A 16,221-nucleotide genomic window follows, 5' to 3' on the forward strand; every position below is an offset into this window, starting at 1 on the left:
ACATCTTTCAAACCAAGCTTATCAGTTAATTATAAACATTCTCAGTTTCTCCAAAAATTGGGCTTAATAAATTTCTATTGTACTAGATTAACGAGTTTCACAAAATTCCATAATAAAAACCAGTAGTTGTTTCACTCCAAGTGTTCAAAGTGTTGTGAAATCACATGACAAAGGGAAAAAAATAAAGAACTTTATGAAATGGATAAATCATCAGAAGAATTCAAGAAATCGATTCCCTAAACAACACAAATGCTCCATTTATGAAATGCTACAGATAAGCCACTAAATTAGAAAAGTAGTCAACTAGAAAAACATAGCCTTAGCAGTGTCTTAAGGAGGAAGAGGTTCATGGTCCATTAGTTGTCAAGCTATGACCTTTGTGACAGCTGAGGATGAAACAGAAAGATGGTTGGTCAGCTAGTTAATGGTAAAACACAAAAATGGAGTCAGTAGTAGAACCAAATAAAGAGACTGGATAAAAATCACCCAAGGTTGTACAAGATTGACCAAAATTAGGTAAAGAATTAAAAGAAAACACAAGGCAAAGAGCGAATTAATGGTAAAGTTGTTTTGAAAGTTCTTTGAACATACTTGGCACAAATGTTATAATGGGAAAGCAGAAAGACGAACTCTGTTAATATAAAACATTTCAGGAGGAAAAGAGCCTTCTGAATAAGAAAGAATGGGATAGCAGCGGGAGGTATCTATTAGATAGAATTTGGAATGCCTAAAATATCTGAAACATTCTAACAAAGATTTGTATATGAGTATAGGCCAGGGGTGAATCCAAACTTCACAGAAAAAATTCCCTTAATAAAAGGATATGTTCTCTAAAACTTGGACTCAAGTCAAAAGGCCTCACCTAAGGATCTGGAAAGCCACATATGGCCTCCAGGCCGCAGGTTCCCCACTCCTGGTATATAGGCTGCCTCCAAGCTAAGGTAAACTAGGTTTGTGTGACGAAAAGGTTTTTACTATGTTGTCTTATCTATATAAGAATTGAGGAGCAGAGAAAACATGTTGTTGTTATTCAGTCATTTCAGTTGGGTCTGCCTCTTTGTGACCCCATTTGGGGTTTTCTTGCCAAAGACACTGGAATGCTTTGCAATTTCCTTCTCCAGTTCATTTTACATATGAGGAAACTGAGGCAAACAGGGAAAAGTGACTTGCCCAGGGCCACACAGCTAGGAAGTATCTAAGGCCAGATTTGAACTCAGAAAGGGGAGTCTTTCTGACTCCAGGCCTGGCACTCTATCTATCTTGCCAGTAGCTTACAACTTTCAAAAACAAAAGAACCAATCTCTCCTAATATTTGGTAAAAGAAAACAAATGGCTATGGCTTAGAAAATAAAAATAGGTTCAAGCTCACAAATGGCATTACACACTCTTAAGAGTTAAAGGTCACCTGACCCCCCCCCTTCTTCTACAACATCCCCATGAGATGACTCTATTAGGAGAAAGGTCCTAAAATAAAACAAAGACTCGTTATATCAGCTTTAGCTATCACATGATCAAGATATCATAGGATCATAGAACCACATCTGGAAGAGGCTTTAGATAGCAATTAGTTGATCCCCTTCATTTTATGTATATAAGGCCAAAGACTTACATTTCCATTTGTAATCCCAAGTGATTTGACCAAAGTCATACAGGTCATCATAAGAGGTAAACCCAAAAACTGAACTCAGGTCCCCAGACACCAATTCCAAAGCTCTTTCAAATGCTGTGAACATACATAACTAATTCTCAAGATTCACAAGGCACATTCCATTAAGCAATTATTTTTGGAGCCACACAAAGGTACTATGTTCAAAGCAGATGCTATTAGTTTTCTAAACCCATTCTCTAAACAAATTATCTGATTTTTCATTCAGATATACAGTCTAGCTTACACTAAAAAGGGCATGTATTGATCACAAATCTCTGGCACTGCCACCTTGACTTCTAGTCTGCACTTCTGAGTGCTTCAGGATATCCAAATGTGGCTGGTTGAGCCATCCCACCTGTTCTCAGTTTCTCCCTGTTCTTTTTTCCCACCTATTCTAGGTTTCCGTCTCTTAAAATGCGTGGTTCAAAATTAAGCTAAACTCACATCTTTTCCTATTCTACTCTATCGTCTAAACAACTGCCAATGTGATTTTGCCAAAGCACAGATCATAATAAGGTGGGTCCATGGCATCCATCCCCCTACCCCTACTCAATAAACAGCCGTGGCTCCCTAGCATGTACTAGATCAAATATAAACCTCCTCTGGCATTTTAATCTCTTTAAACCCTAGCCCCATCTACCCTTTTAGCCTTATTTATGCATAACTTCCCTCCACACATTCAATCAAGCTGGACTTCTTGCTGTTCTTCACAAGTGACACTCCACCATTGCCTGTCTCCATGACTTTGTCCTCCATGCCTTCATTCTCTCTCAGTTTCACCTCTTGCAACCCCTGTCTTTCTGACTCTCCTCAAGTACCAACTTCCACATGAGGTCTTTCCTGGGATCCTAGATGCTAGTGTCCTATGTGCCTTCCCCCAGATTACCTTGTATTTATTTGTGTATATGTATCTACACATACATCCGCTCATGTTGTGTCCTACTCCCATTAGAATGTAAGCTCTTTCAGGGCAAGAACTACTTTGCATTTGTATTTGTAACCTTATTGTCTACCACAGGCTATAGTATATAGTAGGCACTTTAAAAGTTATTATTAATTGCTTAATTGAAACACAGAAATCAACAGCTTCCTGTCCCTTCATGTTTCTTTCACGGACTTTGGGAAGAAATGTAAACTTTGGAGTGCTTTGTGATCAGATCATGTTTAATCCTTTCCCCTCATAAGCTTACATTTTTCCCCCTCCTAAAGGAAGTTATATTTTTGTGTTTTTACCAACATGTCAAACATGGTCTGATGACTGAAATCCAAACTAGCTTCCTATTGATAGAGACTTCTTCACCCATTCTCATAACCAAAATACGTAGAAACCTTCCAATATAATTTGAACAACACTACATTTTCAACATTCAGTTAATACACAGCAAGTCTGCATCACAGCACTGCCCGAGTGCAGGGCAACTATAACAACATCCTTCCAATTACATGAAAATGAATCCAAAGCAGAGAACTGTTTCATGAAAAAATGGTGGGGGTCCAAAGATGTCAAACATAGAAACAAATGCCCAATACATACCAAAATATTCAAAGCAAAACTCTTTGCTGTAGCAAAGAACTGGAAACAAAGTGAGTATTCAGTGATCAGGGAATGAAAGTAAAAAGACTGGCATATGGATATAATGGAATATTACTGTGTAGCAAGAAATGACAAATGAGAAACACAAAGAAACATGGCAAGACTTTTGTCAATTAATCATCTTAATCAATTAATCAATAAAGAAAACTTTATTAAGGATATACTACATACAAAGCACTGTGCTAGACACTGGGCTTACAAAGACAAAAATGAAAATGTAGCTGTCCTCAGGGAGCATATATTCTGTTGAGGAAGACAGTATATTAATCTATAAATATATACAAATAAGTATTAACTGATTGATGCAAAGTAAAGTAAGTAGAACTAAGAGAAAACATAATCACTATAACAATGTAATTTTTTTCAACATTTATAAAGAACTATGCTATGAATTTTATAAATATTAAAAGATTATAAATTTGTAATATTAAAAGATCCCTAAAAGGAAGGTGAATTCTGACTTCCTTACAGAATAATGAAGGTTGGTAGGAGACTCCCTGGGCAGAGTGTTGTATACATTGTCAGATGTATTCAGAACAGGAATTTTTGCTTAGTTGCTTATCTTTGTTACAAGGAATAATTCAATCTGCAAGGGGGTGGAAAGAACGTCCCACTTCCAACTAGAAATGATTGAAATAGAGACAGAATATATTTTTCTTTAAAGAAATCAAAAGACAACAGAAGGGATCAACCATATTGTGTCTAACCCAAAACATCTTTCTTCAAATCAAACCATAAGTGAAGCATGATATGTAAAAACAGCCAAAACGCATTAGTAGTGAAGTAGACATCTAGTCATTTCTAACAGACAATACATTACAGAACTCAATTACATGAGAAATTCCTTTTTTTTTATTCCAATTATACTTTTTTCCCCATGGCCTTTGCTTTAACCCCACCTCTGCACCTAACAACACTCCTTTCTTTAATTGCCTAGAAATGAGCTGGCAAGAGATGGTACATTTACAGTAAGTAAATTCTCCATAGTGGTAGTTATAATAGGTGGTTATGTGTGATGGGTGAAACTAGTTACCTTCCCTCTAAGATATATGTACTGCTTACTCATCCCTTAGCCTTTTAATTAATCTGGATTCAGGGACCAAGACAATGGGAGAGAATACAAGAAATAACTCCTTCAGGGAGTTTAAAGAGTGACTGTTGCCCCAGAGGAAACTCTCTGGTAACAGATACAACAGAACAGTCCCTAGCTACCAGAATGCCTATTCAAAAGGCAAATAACAAGTGTCCATAATTGTAGTTTGTGAAGTCAACCAGACAAAATAAAGTTCCTATGACAAAAGACTATGCGCTCAGCTTCTGAATTATTATGGATTGGGGGTAGGAAAAAAAAAAGGTAAGGGGAGGGAAGGATTTATTATATGCCTACTACATGCCAGATACTGTGATAAGATCTCTACAAATATTATCTCATTTGATCCTGGGAGGTAGGTGCTAATAATTTTGATCACCATTTTCTAGTTGAAGAAATTGATGCCACTCTTCTGGCTGTTATAATCTGCTATCTAATTAGCAAATGAACAAGCATTTATGGAGGGCAGAGCCAAGATGGAGGAGGGAAAGCAGTGACTTGCTTGATCTCTCCCTCAAATCCCTCTAAATACCTATAAAAAATGGCTCTAAACAAATTCTAAAGCAGCAGAACCCACAAAAAAACAATAAAACAAATTTCCAGCCCAAGACAACCTAGATGGCTGATTGGAAAGGTATATCGCACTGGGCTGAGAGAGGAGCGCAGTTTGGCATAGGCACACAGGCCACAGCGAAGCTGGAGCAGGCCTCAGAGGACTGAATCGCGGGCAGCTGTGGCGGTTTCCAGACTTCTCAACCCATGAACGCCAAAGACAACTTAGAAGCTCAGTGGGAAAAGTCTGTGACTGCGGTGAGAGAAGAAGCTAGGTCTCAGCTGCCCCAAGGGCAGCGGCTGTTTCCTGAGCTTCTGGCCCACAGACTGAGGGGGAATCAAGTGGCTGATCAGAGGGGGATTGCAAGGATCTCTTTGCCAATGCTGAGGCTGGAATCTGTTGCTTTGCCCATGCTTGGATCTGGGTCACAGTTCTGAGGGGCGGTCCTGGGGCGAGAAGGAGTGTGGCCTGGTGTAGCTTGTTGTGGCGGTGGAGAGGAAATACCTTGCCCCTTATCATAGCACCTTGGAAGAACTGACACTTTTCAGGTCCCTAGAAGTATCTCTGAAAACAACTGTACAAACCCCCGAAGCTTGAGACAGTACATTCTCCACATTAGAAGCAGACTCTTACCTTAACAGAGTTTAAAACTCAAGTAACTGGTTGGGATCATGAGCAAGCAGCACAAAAAGAGTTAGACTATATTATCTTACTTTGGTGACAAAGAAGATCAAAACATACAACCAGAAGAAGAAAACAAAGTCAAAGCTCCTACATCTAAAGCCTACAAGAAAAATAGGAATCAGTCCCAGGCCTTGGAAGAGCTCAAAAGGGATTTTGAGAAGCAAGTAAGAAAAGTAGAGGATAAACTGGGAAGAGACATGAGAGTGATGCAAGAAAATCATGAAAAACAAGTCAACAGCTTGCTAAAGGAGACCCCAAAAAATAATGAAGAAAATAACACCTTAAAAAATAGCCTAACCCAAATGGCAAAAGACTCCAGAAAGCCAATGAGGAGAAGAATGCCCTAAAGAGCAAAATTGGCCAAATGGAAAAGGAAGTCCAAAAGATTACTGAAGAAAATACTTCCTTAAAAATTAGAACAGAGAAATTGGAAGCTAGTGACTTTATGAGAAATCAAGACACTGTAAAACAAATTCAAAAGAATGAAAAATTAGAAAACAATGTGAAATATCTCACTGGAAAAACAACTGACCTGGAAAATAGATCCAGGAGAGAGAATTTAAAAATTATTGGACTATCTGAAAACCATGATCAAAAAAAGAGCCTAGACATCATCTTTCAAGAAATGATCAAGGAAAACTGCCCTGATATTTTAGAACCAGAGGGCAAAATAGAAATTGAAAGAATCTACTGATCTCCTTCTGAAAAAGATCCCCAAAGGAAAACTCCTAGGAATATTGTAGCCAAATTCCAGAGTTCCCAGGTCAAGGAGAAAATATTACAAGCAACCAGAAAGAAACAATTCAAGTATTGTGGAAACACAATCAAGATAACACAAGATTTGGCAGCTTCAACATTAAGGGACCACAAGGCATGGGATATAATATTCCGGAGGGCAAAGGAGATAGGATTACAACCAAGAATCAGCTACCTAGCAAAACTGAGTATAATTCTTCAGGGGAAAAAATGGTCATTCAGTGAAATAAATAGGGGACTTTCAAGGATTCTTGATGAAAAGACCAGAGTTGAATAGAAAATCTGACTTTCCAATACAAGACTCAAGTGGAACATGAAGAGGTAAACAGGAAAGAGAAATCATAAGAGACTTATTAAGGTTGAACAGTTTACATTCCTGCATGGAAAGATGATATTTGGAACTCATGAGACCTTTGTCAGTATTAGGGTAGTTGGAGGGAAAAAATTATATATATGTATATATAGACAGACAGATAGATGGATAGATAGATAGATGGATAGAGGGCACAGGGTGAGTTGAAGATGAAGGGGTCGTATCTGGAGAATAAAATTAAGGGGTGAGAGAGGATTATACTAGGAGAAGGAGAAAAGGAAAGGTAAAACGGGGTAAATTATCTCACAAAAAAACAGAAAAGAAAAGGCTCTTACAGTGGAGGGGAAACGGGAGAAGGTGAGAGGGAATGAGCAAATCTTATTCTCATAGAATTTGACTTAAGCGGGGTATAACATACACACTCAATTGGGTATGGAAGTCTGTCTTACCCTACAGGAAAATAGTGGGGGGAAGGGGACAAGAGAGTAGGGGATGATAGAGAGGAGGGCAGATTGGGAAAGGGGGTAACCAGAAGCAAATACTTCTGAGGAGGGACAGGGTCAAAAGAAAGAATAGAATAAATGGGGGGCACAACAGGATTAAAGGAAATAGAGTTAGTTTTTCACAGCATGTCTACTATGGAAGTGTTTTGCATAACTGCACATGTATAGCCTATATTGAGCTGCCTGCCTTTTCAATGAGGGTGGGTGGGGAGGGAGGAAGGGAGAAAATTTGGAACCCAAAGTTTTAAAAACACATGTTTAAAAAAAAAATGTTTTACATGCAACTAGGAAATAAGAAATACAGGAAATGGGGTACAGAAATCTATCCTGCCCTACAGAAAAATAGAAGGGGAAGGGGGGTAGAGAAAGCAGGGAAAGCAGACTAGGGGAAAGAGTATTCAGAATGCATGCCATCTTGGGGTGGGGGGAGGGGTGAGATGGGGTGAAAATTTGGAACTCAAAATCTTGTGGAAATAAATGTTGAAAACTAAAAATAAATAAATGTATTAATTTAAAAAAATTTTTAAAAAAACCAAGCATTTATTAAGTACCTACCATGTGTCATTTATTATGCAAGGTAATGGTGATACAAAGACAAAATGAAACAGGAAGCTTACAATCTATCAAATGTAAGACCTTGTAACTAATGCAAGGAAAAGGAAAAGGACACACATGTACAAAAATATTTATAGCAGCTCTTTTTGTGGTGGCAAAGAATTGGAAATTATGGGGGAGCCCATCAGTTGGGGAATGGCTGAACAAGTTGTGGGATATGAATGTAATGGAATACTATTGTGCTATAAGAAATGATGAGCAGGTAGACTTCAAAAAAAACCTGGGACTTGTATGGTCTGATGCTGAGTGAACTGAGCAGAACCAGGAGAACATTGTACACAGCAACAGCCATAATGTGTGTTGACTAACTTTGATAGATTCATCTGCAAGGATCCAAGACAACTCCAAAGGACTCATGATGGAAAATGACATCCAGAAAAAAAAACTATGGTATCTGAATGCAGATCAAAGTATATTATTTTGCTCTCTCTCTCTCTCTTTTTTCTTTTTTGTTTCTTCTTTCTCCTGGTTTCTCCCACTGGTTCTAATTCTTCTTTACAACATGACTAATGTGAAAAAGGTTTAATATGAATGTATATGTTGAGCCTATATCAATTTAATGCTGTCTTGGGGTGGGGGGAGAGGAAAGATGGGGAGAAAAATTGGAACTGAAAATTTTATGGAAGTGAATGTTGAAAACTAAAAACAAATAAATTTTTTTTTAAAAAAAGAAAAAAAAGAATGCAAGGTGAAATGGAAAAGAATGCAATTTTTCCAGAGCTCTCTAATTTAAAAAAAATCATAAATGGCTCTATTTAAAATGTCTAATTTTTTTTATTTGCTCTTCATTCCTAAAGGGTCATTTGAAGGTATATCTATCCATCTTTTTTTTTAAAAAGATATGTTGAGTCATTGCAGTTGTAACTGACTCTTCATGACTCCATCTGGGGTTTCTTAGCAGAGATACTGAAGCCATTTGCTTCCCCAGCTCATTTTACAGATGAGAATTGGGGCAAACAGGGTTAAGTGACTTGCTCCTAGGGTCACAGTTAGTCAGTGTCTGAGGAAAGATTTGAACTCATGAAAATGAGTCTTCTTGATTCCAGGCCCAATGCTCTATCCACTGTGCCACCCAGCTGCCGCCCCCTATACTAGGACATATATACTATTAAAGATGGCATTAACATTTTAAAAAATTATTTGTGACAGATTGTGGGAAGCCTAAAATCAGAACACCTGAATTTGAGTACCTGACATCTGCTGTGGGATTTCACTCAAATCACAACTCTCTTGAAGCATTTTTTTTCGCATTTATAAATGTGAACATTACTAATCAGAATGAATTTAGATCCATTCAGATTGTGTACGTGAAGCTTTAAATAATGGGGAGGTACTATATAAATGACAAGATTCAAAATCTTGTCATTCAAAATGACAAGAAGAAGGATAGATTCCTATTGTTTGCCACCATTTGATCTCCAATCTGAGACCTGAAAGGACAGCTAACTACAAAAACGAAAACATGTCTTTTTAACCTCATCTCTATAACTGTCTCTGTCTCTATGTGTATTTCTCTACTCTGACTATGTCTCTCTTTTTAAGCGAGAAGTAAAACTCTGCAACTACAGAATACAAAGTGATATTCTTCAGGTGTAGAAAAAGTAATAAGTCTTCCAAATTAGTTTTGTGTCCTTGGGCGGACTGGTTAACTTTTCTATGCTTTCCTTTCCTTAGAAGTAAAAAAAATTAAAAGGGACAGAGAGGAATGTAGATAATCCTCAAGGTCCCTTCCAATTCTAAAATTTAACAGAAATCTATGATTTTATATTGATTGGTATGGTCTTTTCTATAGCAAGTTGATACTGAAGTGGTTTGCTATTTCCTTCTCCAGCTCATTTTACAAATAAGGAAACTGAGGCAAAGGGGGTTAAGTAACTTGCCCAGGGTCATACAGTTAGTAAGCATCTGAAGTGAGATTTGACTCTAGGCCTGGCACTCTATCCACTATACCACCTGGCTGTCTACTTCACTACTGAATAGTAAAGTCTACCAAATTTCATTATCACCATCAAAATCTAACGCCCTTTCTGTACTCAGAGTGACATATGTAATAACTGCCTACAAGTTAAACCAACAAGCACTGGATTTGAACTGATAAACTTGGATTCTAATTCTGACTCTACCAATTACTCCTTTGGAAACCTTTGAGCCTCAATTTCCTCATCTGCAAAATGAGGAAGTAGGAGAAGATGATCTTTAAGGTTCCTTAAACAGCCTAGAACAAAAGCATTTCAAAGTAGGATTCCTCTCCCCCCCGCCCCCCAAGAAATACTCTGATGAATAGCAGATAGCAATAGCATCTGAAGAATTAGCAAGCAGGCTTTGATTTGATTACTATTTGATATAGTGCTATCACTTGGGGGGCAGGAGTCCTACTGTGAAGTGGAACACTATTCCCATCATTTTCCTCCAAAAGACTTGATATTTTTCTTCTGAGTACATTCTGCAACACCCACAGCTCCTTTATTGGTTTTGATGGACAGCTAGGTGGTGCAGTGGATAGAGTACCAGGCCTGGAGTCTGGAAGACTCATCTTTCTGAGTTCAAATCAAGTCTCAGACAATAAGCTGGAGAAGGAAGTGGCAAACCACTCCAGTATCTTTGCCAAGAAAACCCCGTATGGAATTACAAAGAGTCAGACACCACTGAAAATGCCTAAGCAACAACAAATTGGCTTTGATAAAAATCTACATCTAAATCCAGTGAAAGTTGATGTTGGAGACACAAAAATGAATGTCCAAGTTTAATTAAAGAAGAGCAGGAATAAGTTAGAAGCATTTTAGAGAGACTAAGGGATAGACAGGGACAAGAGTCATATTGGAAAGGGTATTAAAAATTTTGAAGTAATTAGTTGATTAGTTTATATCATTGATTATAATTTTATTAGTTTTAAATGCTAATTTTATTTTAAATTCATACAATGTATGTACGATGGAAATACATTTTGCATGATTGCACATGTATAACCTATATCAAATTGCTTGCCTTCTCAATGGGGGAAGAGAGGGAGGAAGGGAAAGAATTTGAAACTCAAAAAAATTTTTAAATGAACATTAAAAATTGTGTTTACTTGTAATTGGGAAAAAATAAAATATTAAATTAAAAAAAAGTCATACAAAAGTATGGCTTGCCTTGCTTAGAGACTGTGTAGTGTATTATAAACTAAAATGGCCAAAGACCATTTGGTTGACTATTTATAAAAAAAAAGCCAAGGACTAAAGAAAATTTCTGGCCATAATGAGTGACTGATCTTCAAAACTCCTCTGTGCTGAAATTTGAAATATAAAGGCCAGATTTTAGAGAAAAGTAACTAGCTTTTGCTCTTACAACTCAGAAAGGATCCACAGGACAGTGTATGTAGGATTTCTTTAACTAGAAATATTTAAAGCATGTGATAACATTAAGAGAAGACTGTAAGTACATTTTGAAATGTATTATTTTCTTGATAAGTCTATCATGCAAATCTGTAATTAGGGACTTTTAAAATAGCTGACTTTTTCCTCTTCTTTTTCTTTCTTTCTTTTTTTTAAAAAACACAATACAGTGTAATTGTCTATTAAGTCAATGAGTGCTTAGGGACTCTTAAACCTGCAGATTGCAAAAGAATTCTTATGAAATTTCCTTTGAAATAGAGTACAACTGAGAATCCTCATTTGCATAGTTAAATTAGCAATCCTCTTTGGTCTGAATGACAGAAGTACTCTATCATAGTTAGAGGTCAAGATTTAAACTTGAAATCCATCATCCAAATCCATTATTTTGTAACTTAAATGAGATTGCCCATCTCTGTTGGATTGAAGACTCCCTAATTCTATATCCCTGTAGTTTTCATCAAAAAGACTCATTTATTTCTTTGTGTAGTCTCAACTCTACATTATATAGAATGTAAGCACCTTGAGATCAGGACCTATTGTATTTTTTGTCTGTGCCCCTATCTTTTCACACAACACCTAGGACATCACAGGTGCAATATTGTTGAATGATCGACTTTAGAACTTGGAAAGCATTTTAGTGAATGTCATTATTTTCATAGTATATGTAGTATATTCAGCCTTGCAAATCCAATTGCTGTATTTATAAGTTGGCTATACTATCAATTACACAATCTTTAGATTCCAACTGTGCTGTTTATTCATTTATTCATTCATTAATTTATTTATTCCCCTATTTATCTTTCTACTTATTCATTCATTCATTCATTTACTTATCTACCAACATGTCTATTTGCTTATGGGCAAAAGTTAGGAAAATTCCACAGTCTGTTCCTCTTTTGTGTGCTCTAGAAAAAAGACCTTGTGGTCACTGTACATTAATGTTTCATTTCATTTACTCAGTAAGCATCATAATTAATTCAAACATAAACAAAACAGTCACCACAATGGCAATATTATTCAGACATGGAAACTAATTATGAAACTGTCTTTGTTCAGTCTGTCAGTTTTGCTTATAAAAACTTCTTTGGTTGGCAATGGACATTATTTTAGAAACCTTCAATTCTTACTCTATCTAGACGGGGCAAATGCTTCGCTCTAGGACCTCTGACCCAGTATGGTACAATGGAAAGAATACCAAGTCTGGAGGCAGATGATGGTTGTTTGACTCCCAGCTCTGCCACGGACAACATGTGGGGCCCTGGACAAATCGCCTAATCTATGGTGCCTCAATTGTCTCGTGTAATACAAGGGGGTTAGACTTGATGATTCCCAAGGTCTATTTTAGCTTTAAGTCTGTGATTTCATGATTCTCTACATTGATTACTTCCATATCTACCAGCCAATCACCATCATCTAGGCAAGGGGACTCAGAGACTAAAAAGGCTTTAAGACACCAATCATGAATTTGCATCAGTGATTACTGAAGTAGGAATGTGAGGTATAATTAATTCCTGAAGGTTCCTGGAAGGGTGACAAAACAAAATTCAAAATTGTGTTTCATAGCCCAGGTGAGTAAGGCATTTGGATGACCTTCAAATGCTTCAAGTGCACCAAGATTAAGGGAGCTCAAGTCTCTCAGTCCATATTCCCCATCTATTGAAGTTAAGGATAAGAAACCAAGCTTTTATCTTGCTTCTTCAAGGAAGTGAAGGTATAAACCAAGGAATTTCACGTAGTTCTATTTTCCTTACTTGAAGACAGGTGTTCTAGTTTCTGGTGGTCCCCCTTGCACTGCTAGATGCCAATAACAACAACAGTAAAAAATATAAATACTAGCATTTACATAGGGCTTTAAGGATTGCAAAGTGCTTTACAGATATTATCTCCTTTTATAAATGTATAGTAAACTTAGGCTATTGCCAGAGTGGGGCAGCTGTAGGTAGAGTGGTGGGTCTGGAGTCAGGAAGACTCATCTTCCTGAGTTCAAACCTGGCCTCAGACACTTAACTAGCTATGTGATGCCGGGCAAGTCACTTCATCCTCTTTGCCTCAGTTACCTCATCTATAAAATGAGCTGGAAAAGGAAATGGCAAACCACTCCAGTATCTTTGACAAGAAAACACCAAATGGGGTCACAAAGAGTCAGACGTGACTGAAAACAACTGAACAACCATTGCCATAGTGAGGTCATCGATGCTATGGGCAACTCCTTTTTCCTACAAATAATAACAATGATAATAATAGTAACTCTCCGTCTTTCTATCATACCCATGTATACTACTCATGTTTCATAATGTAACTTCTTAAAACCCAATCTTTATAAATTAAGTTACAACATAAATCCTTCCCTGGAGTCTAAATTTTATACCCATGCGTCCACCCCTGTCTACCACTTTAAGGTCTGAGGAGTAAATCTGAAATTACTTTACTAATTACTTCTAAATCATTAGCAAACTACAGGGGCCAAGAGATCCAAGAACTGCTGTATACTTCCCATGACGGTCATCACTACTAAATCCAAGGAATGAAAACCAACCTTAGAAGGTTTGCTCATATTTCTAAGTGTATCTGGAATCTCTCTCTTGGTTTATACTTATTCTTACATGTAAACTAAGAGAACAGCTCCTTGTGTCTCTCAAGTTTAGGGTGCAATGTGTTCACTTCAGAAACAGTTCGGCTTGTTGATGTTGATGTTATAGTCACAGTGTGCCGGAGATTGCTCAAGCTGTGGATGTAATCCCTACATCTATAACAGACTTCTGGGTTCTTTGGCACTTAAGAATAAACACTTCTTTGTATGTCTCATGAAGAAAGCCCTATTGGGTATCAAACACAGTATCCAGAACTGCCTTTGATTAAGACAATAAGTGATTCTACTGATCCTAGTGATACGTAAATTACATAGAGCTCTAGGATTGTAGAGTTGAAAGAGACTCCAGAGGCCAACATCAACCAGAGTCTGATGCATGAATTCCCTTTGTAACATTCCCAACATGGAACCATCCAGGTACAAGTGAAAGACCTCTACATTGGGGGACTCTTCTAATTACCACAAAGTTTTCCCATATGTTGAGCTTACCATGGTGCCCATCTGCATAATAAGCACTTCATCAATGTTTGTAGAATTAAATGAATAGAGGTCTGAATCCGACCTCCTATAATGTCTGCCATTCATCGTATTTCTTCCGGCGTTAAACCAAAGTACTTTAATCCTTCTCCATGAAATGTAGACAGAGGTCTTAAATTTAAGTGACTTCTCTCTTTCCATATTAACATTTCCACAAAATATATTTTACAGTATTAAATATATTGATTAAGCTGCATTTCTCTACCAGATTTGAATAACAGGTCAGCTTTCACAGAAAAAAAAAATACGGTTAAGTATAAATGAATAATATAAAAATATGAGGAACAAATAAGGTAAGAAAAGACATTTTGACCCATAAACAAAAAGTGCCTCCTATTACCTCCTTAGAAAACTATAACAAAGAATTCAAAATTAAATAAAACATATATTTGGAGCCAGGAGGGAAGTGGATCACCATCCTTTTCAGTCTTTCCCCATGGGATGTGCATAAGAAAGAAGACAGGAGGGAAACTTGGTATGAGGAAGGTAATGGAATTATCCTCAACACCTTCCCTGGACCTGAGAACTGCCTCTGGATGACTAATAAGAGTAAGTTATCAGAGGAGATTTGTGAGCTGTACAGAGAAGGTTCTGACATAATACCTGGGAGAGCTTTCTGAGGGCCATGGGTGAGAGAGTGTTGTTAGCCACAACACCCTGAAAGAAACTTCTCATCAAATCCAAGCTTTTATCTAAAATGATCAAAAGCACAACTGGGCATAATAAAACACCTGATGACTATTAGAACACAAGTAGGTGGGAATCCTGAAGTCGCTGGGTAAGACGTAGGAAGTCATTTCCTGAAACAAGCAGTTTAGAAAAACTGCTGACAGGAAATCTTAGGGATCCTGCAATCTGCTCCCAAGAAAATAACTTGTGTTAATAAAACCTACACACAAGAGCTCATTGCTATCATTAAATATTGATGGTACAGAACCACTAGGGAAAATTGGCCCACTTACAGAGATTCTATCTATCAGAGAATGGGCCAATCATCATTCCCCAAATGCAGGTAAACATTAAAGGCTACTCATACCAACCACAAATGTCAACTCACTTGAAAAGCAGTCTATCTGCAATGCAAATGTGAGGTTACCTGCACTAGGGATAAACTTCACAAAACACTGAGATCCCTAGAACTAATCTATGAGACATTTAGGCTTTTATGGTTTAGAAAATCACAAAGAAAAGACAGAACTGAAATATTTTGCCAAGAACTTTAAGGGAAGTCAAAGCCAGTGATTTTAATGGAGGTGAATGAACCTAAAGGTTTTTCCACATTTAGGTTGGCCCATAAGCACATATACACAGGCAGAGCAACTATAGTAAAGGATCTAGGGAATAATGCAGTAGTTGTTTACATTTTATCAAACAGTCAATTCGTAATTATCTTGCCAATGAAAGGAAGCAATAGATGGAACTGACCATAAAAATTCATGGTTAACCTTTCTTGACTTCTGATTCCTCTGGGGAAAAATCAAACCCCACAGAAGCAAGTTTCTGTCTAGCAAGGCAACCAAGAAGATAATCAGGAACTGAGTAAAAGGGTATGATGTATAACTGAATAGACAACCCACAGAATTCACCCATCAGTAAACAGGAATATATACACATTTTTGGGAGAGACACTGCAAATGGATAGTGACTTGCCCAAGGTCCCACAGCTAATAAGCTTGAACACATAAGTTCTTGGAAGGCCAAATCCAGCATTCTTTCCACAGGATTGTTCTGGCATATGGCAGGTAGAATCAGGCAGTATATGATATAGTTGAGGAATTATGCAGGAGAAAGACGACATTAGACAAATGTATGACTGGAAAATAAAACAGATCAGTAATGTAATAAAAGAGAAAGATAAGTGTCACTTGTGTGACACGTATGATGGCCCACGTCATTCAACAGGATCCACCAGTTTCCTCATTTGTCAAATGAGCTGGAGAAGGAAATAGCAAACCACTGCAGTA

General features: G+C 37.4%; 1 protein-coding gene across 4 annotated transcripts in view; it reads right to left on the reverse strand.

Moving 5' to 3' along the window:
* LOC114031838 (lethal(3)malignant brain tumor-like protein 4) overlaps nucleotides 1-16,221 on the reverse strand; it is a 504,773-nt gene that overhangs the window by 231,883 nt on the left and 256,669 nt on the right. The window lies entirely within an intron of this gene.

This window comes from Vombatus ursinus, unplaced genomic scaffold (assembly GCF_900497805.2).
Source record: "Vombatus ursinus unplaced genomic scaffold, bare-nosed wombat genome assembly UNPS02015255.1, whole genome shotgun sequence".
In the NCBI taxonomy this organism is placed as follows: domain Eukaryota; kingdom Metazoa; phylum Chordata; class Mammalia; order Diprotodontia; family Vombatidae; genus Vombatus; species Vombatus ursinus.